The 11266-nt window shown below is 48.5% G+C and overlaps 1 non-coding gene across 1 annotated transcript; it reads right to left on the bottom strand.

The window, feature by feature from the left end:
* Window positions 1-1326: 1326 nt before the first annotated feature.
* MIR148 (microRNA mir-148) lies at window positions 1327-1394 on the bottom strand. The gene has a single exon (NR_034968.1). It is a non-coding gene; the product is annotated as a microRNA mir-148 (primary transcript).
* Between the last annotated feature and the right edge of the window lie 9872 nt (window positions 1395-11266).

Below are 11266 nucleotides of genomic sequence, written 5' to 3'. Positions count from 1 at the left end.
CCTTAAGAATCACAACTTGTTTCATTTTTGCTTTTATTTTGCCACAAGGTGTAAAACGATCCAGCCTTCCTTTGGGAAGCCCAGAGGCTTCTTCCATTGACCAGAGGGTGAAAGAAAATGGAAGGCAGATTCCTGGCCTGGGAAGGGGCCCAGAAGGCCCAAGAGCTCAGGTCTACCCTCTGCTGCTGCATCCTTTGTCCAGGGCAGTCCCCACAGGAGTCCTTCACGATCCTCCCTATTCCTATGGGGGTGATCCCAAACCATCAGGACTTACCTGCCCTCCGAGGATCCTTCTTTAGTCTTCGGCTCATCTCTGCCTGCAAAGAGCCCATCCCCACCTCGGCTCCCATGAGGACCTCCATATTAACAATGGCCACGAATCCTCACAAAAACCCTATGAAACCTTGACGCAGTCCATTAGTCCCATTCTACAGATGGGGAAAGGGAGGCTCAGAGCCCTTTAAATGAATTTCCCGAGTCTCCGCTTCAGGAGATGTGAACCTGAGACTCCCTCCCCATTGGAGTCCAGCACCCAAGAGGCCACAGGACTTCCTGCCTTAACAGCTTCCCTTAGCTGGCCAGGAGCTCTGTGACAGTGTGGAACTATGTGGGGGACCCAAAGCCCAGACACCAAACAAACCAGGGACCCAGGCAGAAGGGCAGGAGTCTGGGGCCAAATCTCCCGGCTGGCTGCGCCAGAATCCTACCCCCTGTTTAGGGATTGGCACGTTCATGCTCCGGGGGTGGGAGAAGCCCTTCCTGGGGGGGGGGGGGGAGGAGGGGGCCAGAACGGATTTCTAAATCATCCAAATGATCTGTCGAAGCAAAACCAGTTTAAAGGCGACCCAAACCTGCTGCCTTCCTTAGTGAGGGCTGGGAAAGCTGCCTGGGCTCGTCCAGAAGCCCCACGGCAGGCTAGCCTCCCCAGTTCCGCCCAGTTCAGGGCTGGGGACTTTGCACCAGGTGAGGCTAACCCGGGATGTGGCTGAAAAAGCGCTTTCCAGGCAAGCTGGCGCTCTGATCTTCCTGCAGAAGCCCAGGCATGGCTCGCCCTGGCCGCACTCTAAAATAACCTCGAGCAGCCCAGATGGGCTATTTTTGCTCCCAGAGCCTGCCCTGCCCAGGAGGAGGCCTCCAGAGTTCCCAAAGAGGTGGTGGCTCGTGGGGGCAGCTTGCCAGGTGGGTTCCTCGGGCGATCCAAGTCCTGGCAGTCCCCCTCGTCAACCCCACCCCCACCCGTGGGGGCGCCTGGAGCGACGTGTCCACCTGAGCTGGCAGAGCCGGCCGCATTAACCCTTCGGGGGCCGCGGCGGAGTGCAGCCTCCGGAGACAAAGTTCTGTAGTGCACTGACTTCTATCCTAATCAGAGTCTGAGTGTCCCAGAACTTTGCCTCCGACGGCCGAAGAAGGGCCTTCCTGGACGGCTCCTCCGGGAGGGTTCTTCTGGGCCGGCCCCTCAGCTAAGCCGCGAGGAGGAACGTGGCGTTAGAACGGACCCCATCCCCGAGCCGCTCATTAATTAGGCAAAGTGTCAGCTGCCGCCCGCCGGAGCTGGAGGCCGGCCGAGATGGCACTTTGAATCGATGAGCCCAACAAATGAATCTCTAAATTTCCCAAAGCCCGCAGATCCCCCACCCCCACCGAATCATCCTCTCCGCGGTCCATACGCTGGATCCACCCCTCAGCTGGTTTCAAAGCAGAGACGGCACTTCCCGGGGTGGCTGCCCCCCACCCCCGCATCGAACTTCTAGCAACTTTGTATCTTCCCAGAGGCAGAGGGGGTGCAGCAGCTTCGTATCTTCCCGACTGCAGCGTCCTGAGGGGAGGGGGTGCAGCAACTTCGCATCCCCTCATCTGCAGAGTCCTAGGGGGAGGGGAAAGGGTGCAGCAGCTGGGAGCTCCCGGAGCTGGAAGGGCTAGGGAGGCAGTGAGGAGAGAGCGTCCTACAGTTGGAGGGCAAGCAGTAGACACGCCGCAGAAGTGCCCGGCCCGGGGGGAGAGGGGATGGACCCTCCGGCTCTCGGGTCCGCTTTCCCGCCGGGCACCGATCCGTGCCCCCCCAGCCCCAAGAAATCGGGGATCTGCCCCCCTCCCGGAGCTCAGGCAGGCAGCGCCCCGAGCCCGCGGCCCCCACCCGCGCCCTCCTCCCTACCCCCGGGGGGCCCAGGCAACTGCTGCGCCCACACGAGCCCGTGCAACAGGTCCGCCGCTGGGGGCCCCCACCCCCGGCGCTCCCCTCCGCTCCGCTCAGCTCCCTTCCATCTTGACTTTTGCCGACGTGGAAATTTTGGGTTTGGAGACGACCTGCGCTCTTATTGGCTGCCGGCGGGCGGGGTCGGAGGTCACGGCTGCTCTCGCTCCTCCGCGCCAAAGGGAGCTAGCACCACAGCTCGAGTCAAGTCAGCGGGGCCCCGCCCCCAGAGACCCCGCCCCCTTCCCTAGACCGGGGTCACGTGCCGCGCGGGCCCGCGCCCCGGGGAGCCAGGCACCCTGGCCGGATGCAAATTAGTTGCCGTATGCAAATGAGCCGCAGCCACGTAGGGAACGGGAGAAGGCGGGAGGAGAGAGAAAAGGGAAGAAGACATAGAGAGGAGGGAAGGGGAAAAAGGAGTAGGGGGAGGAACGAGGAGGAGGCAGGCGGCACTCTGAAACCCCGTCCCCTCCCCCACCCCTCTGGGAAGGGCCAGGAGACTGGAAGCCCCATGAGGGCAGGGACCACTCTCCATCCTCCCTCGGAAACCCAGCGTCCAGCCCCCAGTCCCGGCCTCAGAAATCCTGGAGAATTGGGGTTGGATAGAGCGCTCCAGGAATGGCGGCCAGGATGGCAGCAGTCTTCTGCCCCTGCCTCGAATAGAAGGAGATCTCTTGGGGCTGCAGGCATAGCCCTAACTTCGCTGGAGCCTGGCACAACGTGGCTCGTGGGCAGCATGGCTCTTCCTCTGCCTCGCCGCGGAGCCTCAGTTTCCTCCACTGTAAAATAGGAAGTTGAGAATCGGATCCGCCACACGCTACAAGTTGCGGGAAGTAAATGAGATGAGAAGCTCAAAGGAGGAAACTAGACGGAGCCATTTCCAAGGTTCCTTCCAGGGCTCCGAAGGAGGAGTCCCGCAGAGGATGCTGGCCCCAAGGGTCCCTCCGTCCCGCCTGACTGCAGAGAGGCTTCAGCCCTCCACCTGTCCCAGGTCTCCTTTCGTACTTGGTGGCCAGCCAGGATCTCCGTCGTTTCCACTCCCCAGGCTGCTAAAGAAATCACAGGCTTCTAGACTGAGAGGTGGAAGGCACCTCAGGGGCCATCATCTGGTCCAACTCCACTTTTCAAATGAGGAAACTGAGGCTCCTGGAAGCTCAGTTATAGCCCAGGACCACCCATAGACCTGGGATGAGCCCAGTGAAGAGATGCTTCCTTTCTTGCCCCTTGAGGGTGGAGCCTGGGGCACCCTAGAGCTGCCCACTAGGAGAATGAGGAAGGAAGCCCCCTCCAAGTCCTGAAGCCAAGAACAGAGCCACCCCCCTCCCCACATACACACACACTAGCCAGGCTCCCTCTGGCTGGAAGAAGACTACTGCCCCGACTGGATTTGTGATCTCCTGCACAGGAGTCTAGAATGAAAGGAATCCTTCTGGAACAAAGAGCACCATATGCCAAGAGCACCTCCCCATGGGTGCGGAGGTCCCTATGCATGTCTAGAAAGCAAGGGAGCCGATGAAGTGGGGACAAGACTCCAAAGTCAAGATGGAGCAGATTTTAAATACTGGATTGAATTGTCCCAGTGATTGTGATGCCCATCAGCCTCAACAGCTGGCCTCCAAGGAGAAGAGTGTGGGTCCTTTTAGAGGAGAGAAACACTCTTTAAATGATTTAATAGACATCTGTGCGGGAGAATCATTACCTTCTCCAGTGCCCCAGTTTTTGGACTGCAGAATCAGAAAATGCAAAACGCATTTATGGGAGAGACCTTACCTGTCCAACTTCTTCCATCCTGGCTTCTCAATTTCTTCCCCCTTCTGAGTCCTTTGACAAGAAAAAGTAGTTCTCCTTCCAACTGTTGGATAGTTCAAAATCTTTCTTCCCATCCTCTCTTCTCTTCACGCTACACACTTCTTTTGTTTCTCCTTGCCCTGTTCTGTGTGTGTGTGTGTGTGTACACGTGTATCCACTGGGCTAGGCCACAGAGCTGGGCTCAGCTTTCCTGCTGCTTTGGGTCTGCTCTGGGTGTGCACTAGAATATTGATTTGTGTATGTGTGTGAGAAAGGGGGAGAGAGACAGAGAGAAGGAGAAAGAGGAAGGGGAGAAAAAAGAGAGAGAGAGAGAGAGAAAGCCGGAAAATAAACATCAATATTTCAGGAGAGAGAGCACAGTGTAATAGGGCCCCACTTACTGATGCAACATGCAGGGTCCACGTTCAGAGATTGAGGTCAGTCAAAAAAACTCATCTGTTTCCCTTTTTAAATTGTCTGTTTCAGAAATAGTGGCCGTGTTTGCATGCCATCGTAGGAGTAGCCTTAAAGTGGTGCCCTATAATGCAAGGGAGGAAAAAAACCCAAGAGAACAACACAGCAATGAACAAAACAACAATGAAAAAGAAACCCTCCCAAGTCCTTAAATTTTTATTTTGTTTTGCTTTTTAAGACATAAAATGACCTTGGAGGAGCCGTCCTTCCTTCTGCTCTACATTTCAAACCTGGGGGAAAACCACCCCGGGAAAAGCTCTCTTCACTGTCCAATTCAACTTAATCTGATCATTGCTCGTGAAATACCTACTATGTGTCTGCCCGTGGTTCCAAGGATAGAAAGATCAAACAGTCCCTGATTTTGAGGAGCAAATTCTAATGAGGAAAGCAATATGGATACTATAAAATGTCCCAAATATCTATCTAGATAATCACAGAAGTGTGAATCCTGCAGGGAGCAGTTAACTTCTAGGGATCAGGAAGGCCAGTGAGTGAGTACAGGAAGGATGATAACGTGATACCAGCAAAAAGAGAGGATGGTGAGCCCGGCTGTGAGGCCTTTGTATCTGATCCAGAGGGAACAGGGCCATCGAAAAGGATGAGACATTCATATGAATATATAATTATATGTCATAATTAATATATTATTCATTAAACATTCTTATCAAATAATTACTATATGATAAATAATAAGGGGGAGAGACGAGCAGATGGGAGCAGACCTCATATTTCTCTGGCATGGAAAATTCAACAAATGTATGTTTAAATGTATGTATAAACACTCGTGTAAGTCGAGACACTCTCTATGAATATATAGGCATGCATAAATATAGACATCTGTTTCTTGTATGATACATGTATTGTGTGTATATATGCAGTCTATGTATGTATATAGTTTATATATGTACATACATACACATAGATAGCTAGATAGATGGATGGATGGATAGACAGACAGACAGACAGACAGACAGACAGACAGATAGATAGATAGATAGATAGATAGATAGATAGATAGATGAATGGATAGATGGATAGATAGATAGATAGATAGATAGATAGATAGATAGATAGATAGATAGATAGATAGATAGATAGATAGATAGCTTTCCCCTCCCTCTGGTTTCTCCTTCAACTCGCACTCAGAATCTTGGGCTTTATCTTCCAGGGGTGATGGCTACCTTGACTACAAGGGGGCTCCCCTGTGAGTCCCCAATAGCCCAGCCGAGCCCCCAGGAGGGTGCTTTCCCTTCACAGTCAGCCCATAGACACTATTAGGTCAAAGGGAAGGCATTTACTAAGATCATCGCTGTAACACCTGCTCCCCATAAACCTCTACTCTATCCCTAATACACCAGGGAAGAATGGGCACACACAGTATAGAATATATATATATATATATATATATATATATATATATATATACACACACACACACACACATACACTCACTATCTATATATACACACACTCTATGTATCCATATATGTTACATATTATAATATATGGGAGGAAGAAGAGAGAAATCCTCTCCTGTGCCCAGTGCTGTCATAGTTTTCCCCACAGGCAGCTCCTCACCTTCCAAAGCCTAGATTTGGTCCTGGGTTTCCTTATTTAAAGCCCTGCAAAGGTAAGTCCAATTTTTGCTCACTCAATGAGGTTCCTGCCTTTGCTTCTGTTGGCAGAGGAAGATGGTCACGTTTCCTAAAGAGATGGTGGAGCGTCGCCTTGTTAGCCCAATGGCACCTCATTACCTCGGTTAGATCCACTGTGCAGGGCAGGAACCGAATCCCCACATCTTCCCCTACACACACCCATACCTACATACATATATGTAGATGTGCATACATATATGCACACACATACGTGTGGGGATCAATGTGTTTTTTTTCCAGGCACAGTGACAAAATTCAAGAGTTAGACAGGAATGAAGAGGCCCTCCAAGCCCCCATCCAGGGCAGAGAATTCCCCCAAGGGCGCACCAGACAAGTTTTCCACCCCAGACTTAAAGGCAGAAGGAAGTTCCCAACTCACCTCCCAAAGAAGCATGTGCCCAGAGTCCAGAGCCAGAGGCTTTCAGCACTTTAGGCTTTGCTCAGAGCCCAAAGGAACACCCAAAACCCTCCAGCCACTTCCCCTCCTTTTACAGAGACCCAGAGGGGCTTCCTCAAAGTCACAAAGCAAATCAGTCAAGACTTCAAGATACTCAGATTCAGGGGTGAAAGGGCTGTGGTCCAGCCCCTGCTTCGTGCAGTTGAGGAGACTAAGACCCAAAGAGGGGTGTGACTTGCTGCAAAGGATCCTGAAATAGAAACCACTCACTTTGCAGAAGAGGAAACTGAGGCGCACAGAGGTAAGTGCTTTGCCCTTGGTCATACAGGCAGTAAGAAGCAGAGACAGGATTTGAATTCAGATCTTTTGACTTCTCCAAATTCAGGGTGTTTCCAGGTGGGCTAGATTACAGAGGGAGGGAAGGTAAATCAGAAAATAATTATTTATATATTATTTCTTGTCTCTCCCTCTCACTGCCTCCTGCCCCCTCTCCCATCATGGAACAGTAGAAAACGGTCACAAGTATATTTCTTCATAGCAAAATCTCCTCTTGGCCGTGTCCCCAAATGAGTGTTTCCTGCTGGACTTGAAGTCCTCTTGGGCAGGAGGGGCTGATATATCACAGCCCCTCAGATTCCTCTTCAGCCCTCTGTCTGGCTTGTTTTTCATTACATCAAGCCTGTCAAGGTTGTTTTTCTCCATAATGTCATCATGTCAGTCTAGATGTTGTCATTGTTGTTCAGTCATATCAGATTCTTCATCATCCCATTTGGGCATGTCCTGGCAAAGATCCTGAAGTGCTTTGACATTTCCTTCTCCAGCTCATTTTACAGATGAGGAAACTGAGGCAAACAGGATGAGTGACTTGCCCAAGGTTACACAGCTCATAAATGTTTGAGGATGTATTGGAACTCAAGTTTCCTTGACTCCAGGCTCAATTGCACCACCTACCCGCCCTATGAATTCTCCTAGCTCTCACTTAATTCTGCATCAAACAAAACTTCCCATATTGTTCATAGCATAATAACATCCCATTTCCTTTATATATACCAGTTAGTTTAAATGTTTCCCAAGAGATGAATATCCCTTGTAAGATTAAAATTAACATCCAATAACTCCAATTTATTAATAATCACTTGAAGTAGAGGACAAGTATAGCTTGAGTAAAGACAAGTTTACCAGATGTGAAAATGGGAGAAGAGAACGAGAAGAGGTGCATGGTTACAGAAACTTATCTATAAAACATAAGGACAAAATGGGATGCTGGGAAACATTGTCCTGGGGTACAAAATTCTAATTACACGATCCCCCCTGTGATTCCCATGGAACACGAGCGTGTAGAAATCTCCCAGATTTACATGTCTAGTTTCCCCATGGAATCTGAACACATAACCAACTTATAACTCTAAATATTTTTAACTAAAGCCCCAGGCTAAGTCACTCAAATGAAAGCAGGCAGGCAGGGCTGGTGAAAAAAATAACGGCAGGAGCAAGCAACAGGGCACCAGAAGCAGCAAGAACAAAGCTTTGCAAAATTTATCTACTCCCTATTCTTTATTCAAAAGCTTTCTTAAAATAAAGTTCAGGATTCTTCTTCCAACTTCGCTGGCTGCCAGAAATGTAAGATTAAAATTAATATCCAATAACTCCAAGTATTATATTTTATGTTTTATTAATAATCACTTGAAGTAGAGGAAAAGTATAGCCTGAATAAAGACAAGTTTACCGGACAGCAAAAGCAGGAGAAGAGAGAGAGAGAGGAGGGATGTGGTTACAGAAACATCTCTAAAACATAAGGACAAAGTGGGATGCTGGGTAAGTTAGTCCTGGGGTACAAAATTCTAATTACACACCCTTAATTTCCAATTTTTTTTGACTGCTACAAATATTTTTGTACTTTCTGGCTCAAGTCTTCTTTCTTTGATCCCTTTGGGGTATAGGCTTGGTAGCGTCCTAGTTGGGTCAAAGGATATGCCCAGTTGAGTCACCTTGGGGGGAGAGTTCCAGATTGCTTTCCAGAAAGGCTGAACCAATTCATTGCTCCAAGAACACTCTGTTAATTTTTCTTTTTTTTTTCTCCTGAAGCCTTTGTAACAGCTGTCATTTTCCTCTTGTTGTCTTTGGCAGTCTGATGGGAGTGAGGTGAAACCTCAATGTTGGTTTTGTTTGCATTTCTGTAGGCCATTCAGAGAGTTTTTCATATAATTATTGATATTTTAGACTTCTTCCTTTGAAAACTGCCTATTTATATCCTTTAGTCACTTATCTTTTGGGAATGGTTCTTATTCTTATATAGTTAAATTAGTTCCTTATATACCTTAGATAAGTCCTTAATCAGAGAAGCTTAGAGATTCTCCCCACCCTTCACTCCCAGTTATTTGTTGTTGGTTTTTTCTCATTTTAACTGCACTGGATTTCTTTGTGCAAAAACTTTCCAATTTCATATACTCAGAATTATCCATTTGACTATCTGTGATCTTCTCTATCATGAACTCTTCTCTATACATAGGTCTGAAAGAGGATTTCTTCCTCACCCTCTACTTTGCCAATGATGCTCCCTTTTCTGTCCCTCCAGGTCATGTCCATTTTGAGTCTAGCTTGCAATGTGGTGTGAAATGTTAGGCCAGAGCCAATTCCTGCTAGACCGTCTTCTGGCTTTCCCAACAGATTTTGTCAAATCTTGAGTTCTTAGCCAAATAACTAAGGTCTTTTGGTTTATCAGACATGATACTGTGATCCCTTCCTTTGACAGATCGGATGCTTAATCTGTGTCACTGATCCATTTCTTTCTATCTCTTAACTGGTACAATTTAAAAAATAGCCCTTCTAGCTTGGGCAAAACCATTTAAGACGCGGTACTGAGGGACTCCCTTCCGACCATTCCCCCCACTGGTACCTTTGAGATTCTTGACCTTTAGCTCTTCGGCTGAATTTGCCGTGGGTAGAGGCTTCTTCCCTTCTTACTTGAAAACTGAGTTGGCAACTTTCAAAAAAGAGGAAATGGCAATGCTGTGGGGCCATCAGTGGTAGGAAGAAGACAATTTGACTCAAATCCTATTTAGGCAGATGGAGATCAAATGGATATGACAAGTGGTGTGCAAGCCCTCTCCCTTTCCCTTATTTCCTATGTGACCTCCTAAAATGAGGAAGTTGGGCTCAGTGGCCTGAGGTTCCTGACAGTTCTCCATTTCTCATCTCCTTCCAGAACCAGGTTTTTTCTTTCCTTTTGATGTACGTAGAAGGGGAGGAGCACGAGGTGATGCTGTGGTCCAGTGGTGTGACTGTCCTTTCAGAAACTCCCATTGGGGAAACTCCAGTGCTTAGAGAGTGACCCCAAAGGTTCTGGGACTTCATGGGTTCACTCAGTCACGACACGGAGGGGCCTTCATCCCACCACACTGACCCAAGAGTCTCTGATTCTTGTTTTAAAATGTAAACAAGGGTCAGAGCTGGTCTCTCAAGAGTGGTCATAGGACCAGAGATTGAGAGCTCAAAGAGACCTTAGAAGGCATCCGCCCAATCTTCTCGTTTTACAGGGAAAGAAGACGGGGACCAGAAAAGTTCCGTAACTTGCCTAACAGTGAGGACTGTCAAGGTCAGGATTTGAACCAGGTTCTCCAACTCCAAGTCCATTGTTCTTTCAATTCAGCAAGTGCATTAATAGCCCAGGGTCAGAGAGATAAAATGCCTGGAAAGATAAACCCCTCTCCCTCCTTCCAGAGAAAAATCCAGAGAAATAAATTATACTGGAATGAGTTACAAGTCAAACAGAATGAGACAGCTAAGGTAGACTCAAAAAAAAAAGAGAGAGAGAGAGAGAAGGGCACCTGAAAATCCTGCCTGGCCAGTCTGAATTTATTTAGGGTGTTTGTTTAGTTTAATTGGACATGAGACATGGTGAGGGCTTTTTTTTTTCCTCCAAAAGGTAGTTTATTTATGAAGGCAGCAGGACAAATAGGGGCCTCCCATTGTTTGTGGAGACTCTGAGCAGGGCCAGGGACTGGGAGAAACTGGCTGCCTAAGTCTTTTATCTTCTAACTAAAATGCAGGGAATCCTGCTGAGAAGGTGGTTTAAAATCAGGAGGGCGCCCAGAGCCGGCCAAACATGCCGTGTTCCCACCGTTCGGACGGCGGTTGTGCCTCGCAGGCTGCTGTGGCTCCCCGTGCCAAGAGAGGTGCCTCTTCGAGAGAGTAAGAGAGAAGAAGGTCCTTCAAAGACTTTCCATTCAAATGGCAGCATTATTCCCAAAGGGTGCCAGTGTGGCTGCATGTCTGGAGCCATGTTTGACCTCCCTTTCTGACTCTCCCAGCACCATCTTTGAAGTTAATCATTAAACATTGTCGGGCACTGCGAGGCAGCAGGGAGAGACCTTCACTTGGAGGCAGGAAGACCCGGGATCAGACTCTGTCTCCAACACTTAGAAGCGGGATGAAGCCAGGCGTGTCTCTTATCCTGCCTGAGACTCAGTTTTCTCATCTCTAAAATTAAAGGGTTTCCCCAAAGAGGAAAAGGACCCAAGGGTGCCACAATATTAACAAGAGCTTTCTTTGTGCTGGCAAAGAATTGGGAGCTAAGGGGGTGCCTATCATTTGGAAAGTAGTCAAACAAATTATAGTATATGAAAGGAATGGAATGGAATACACTAAGAAATGATAAAAGGGGAAGTTTCAGAGGAATTGTATGAACTGATGCAGAACCAGGGCAATATTTTATCCAGTAACAATATTGAAAAACGTCAGAATTTGGATACATGAAATATC

This window comes from Monodelphis domestica, chromosome 5, assembly GCF_027887165.1.
Source record: "Monodelphis domestica isolate mMonDom1 chromosome 5, mMonDom1.pri, whole genome shotgun sequence".
Classification (NCBI taxonomy): domain Eukaryota; kingdom Metazoa; phylum Chordata; class Mammalia; order Didelphimorphia; family Didelphidae; genus Monodelphis; species Monodelphis domestica.
Note: the sequence above shows the minus strand (reverse complement) of the source record. Positions and strands in the feature narration are given on the sequence as shown.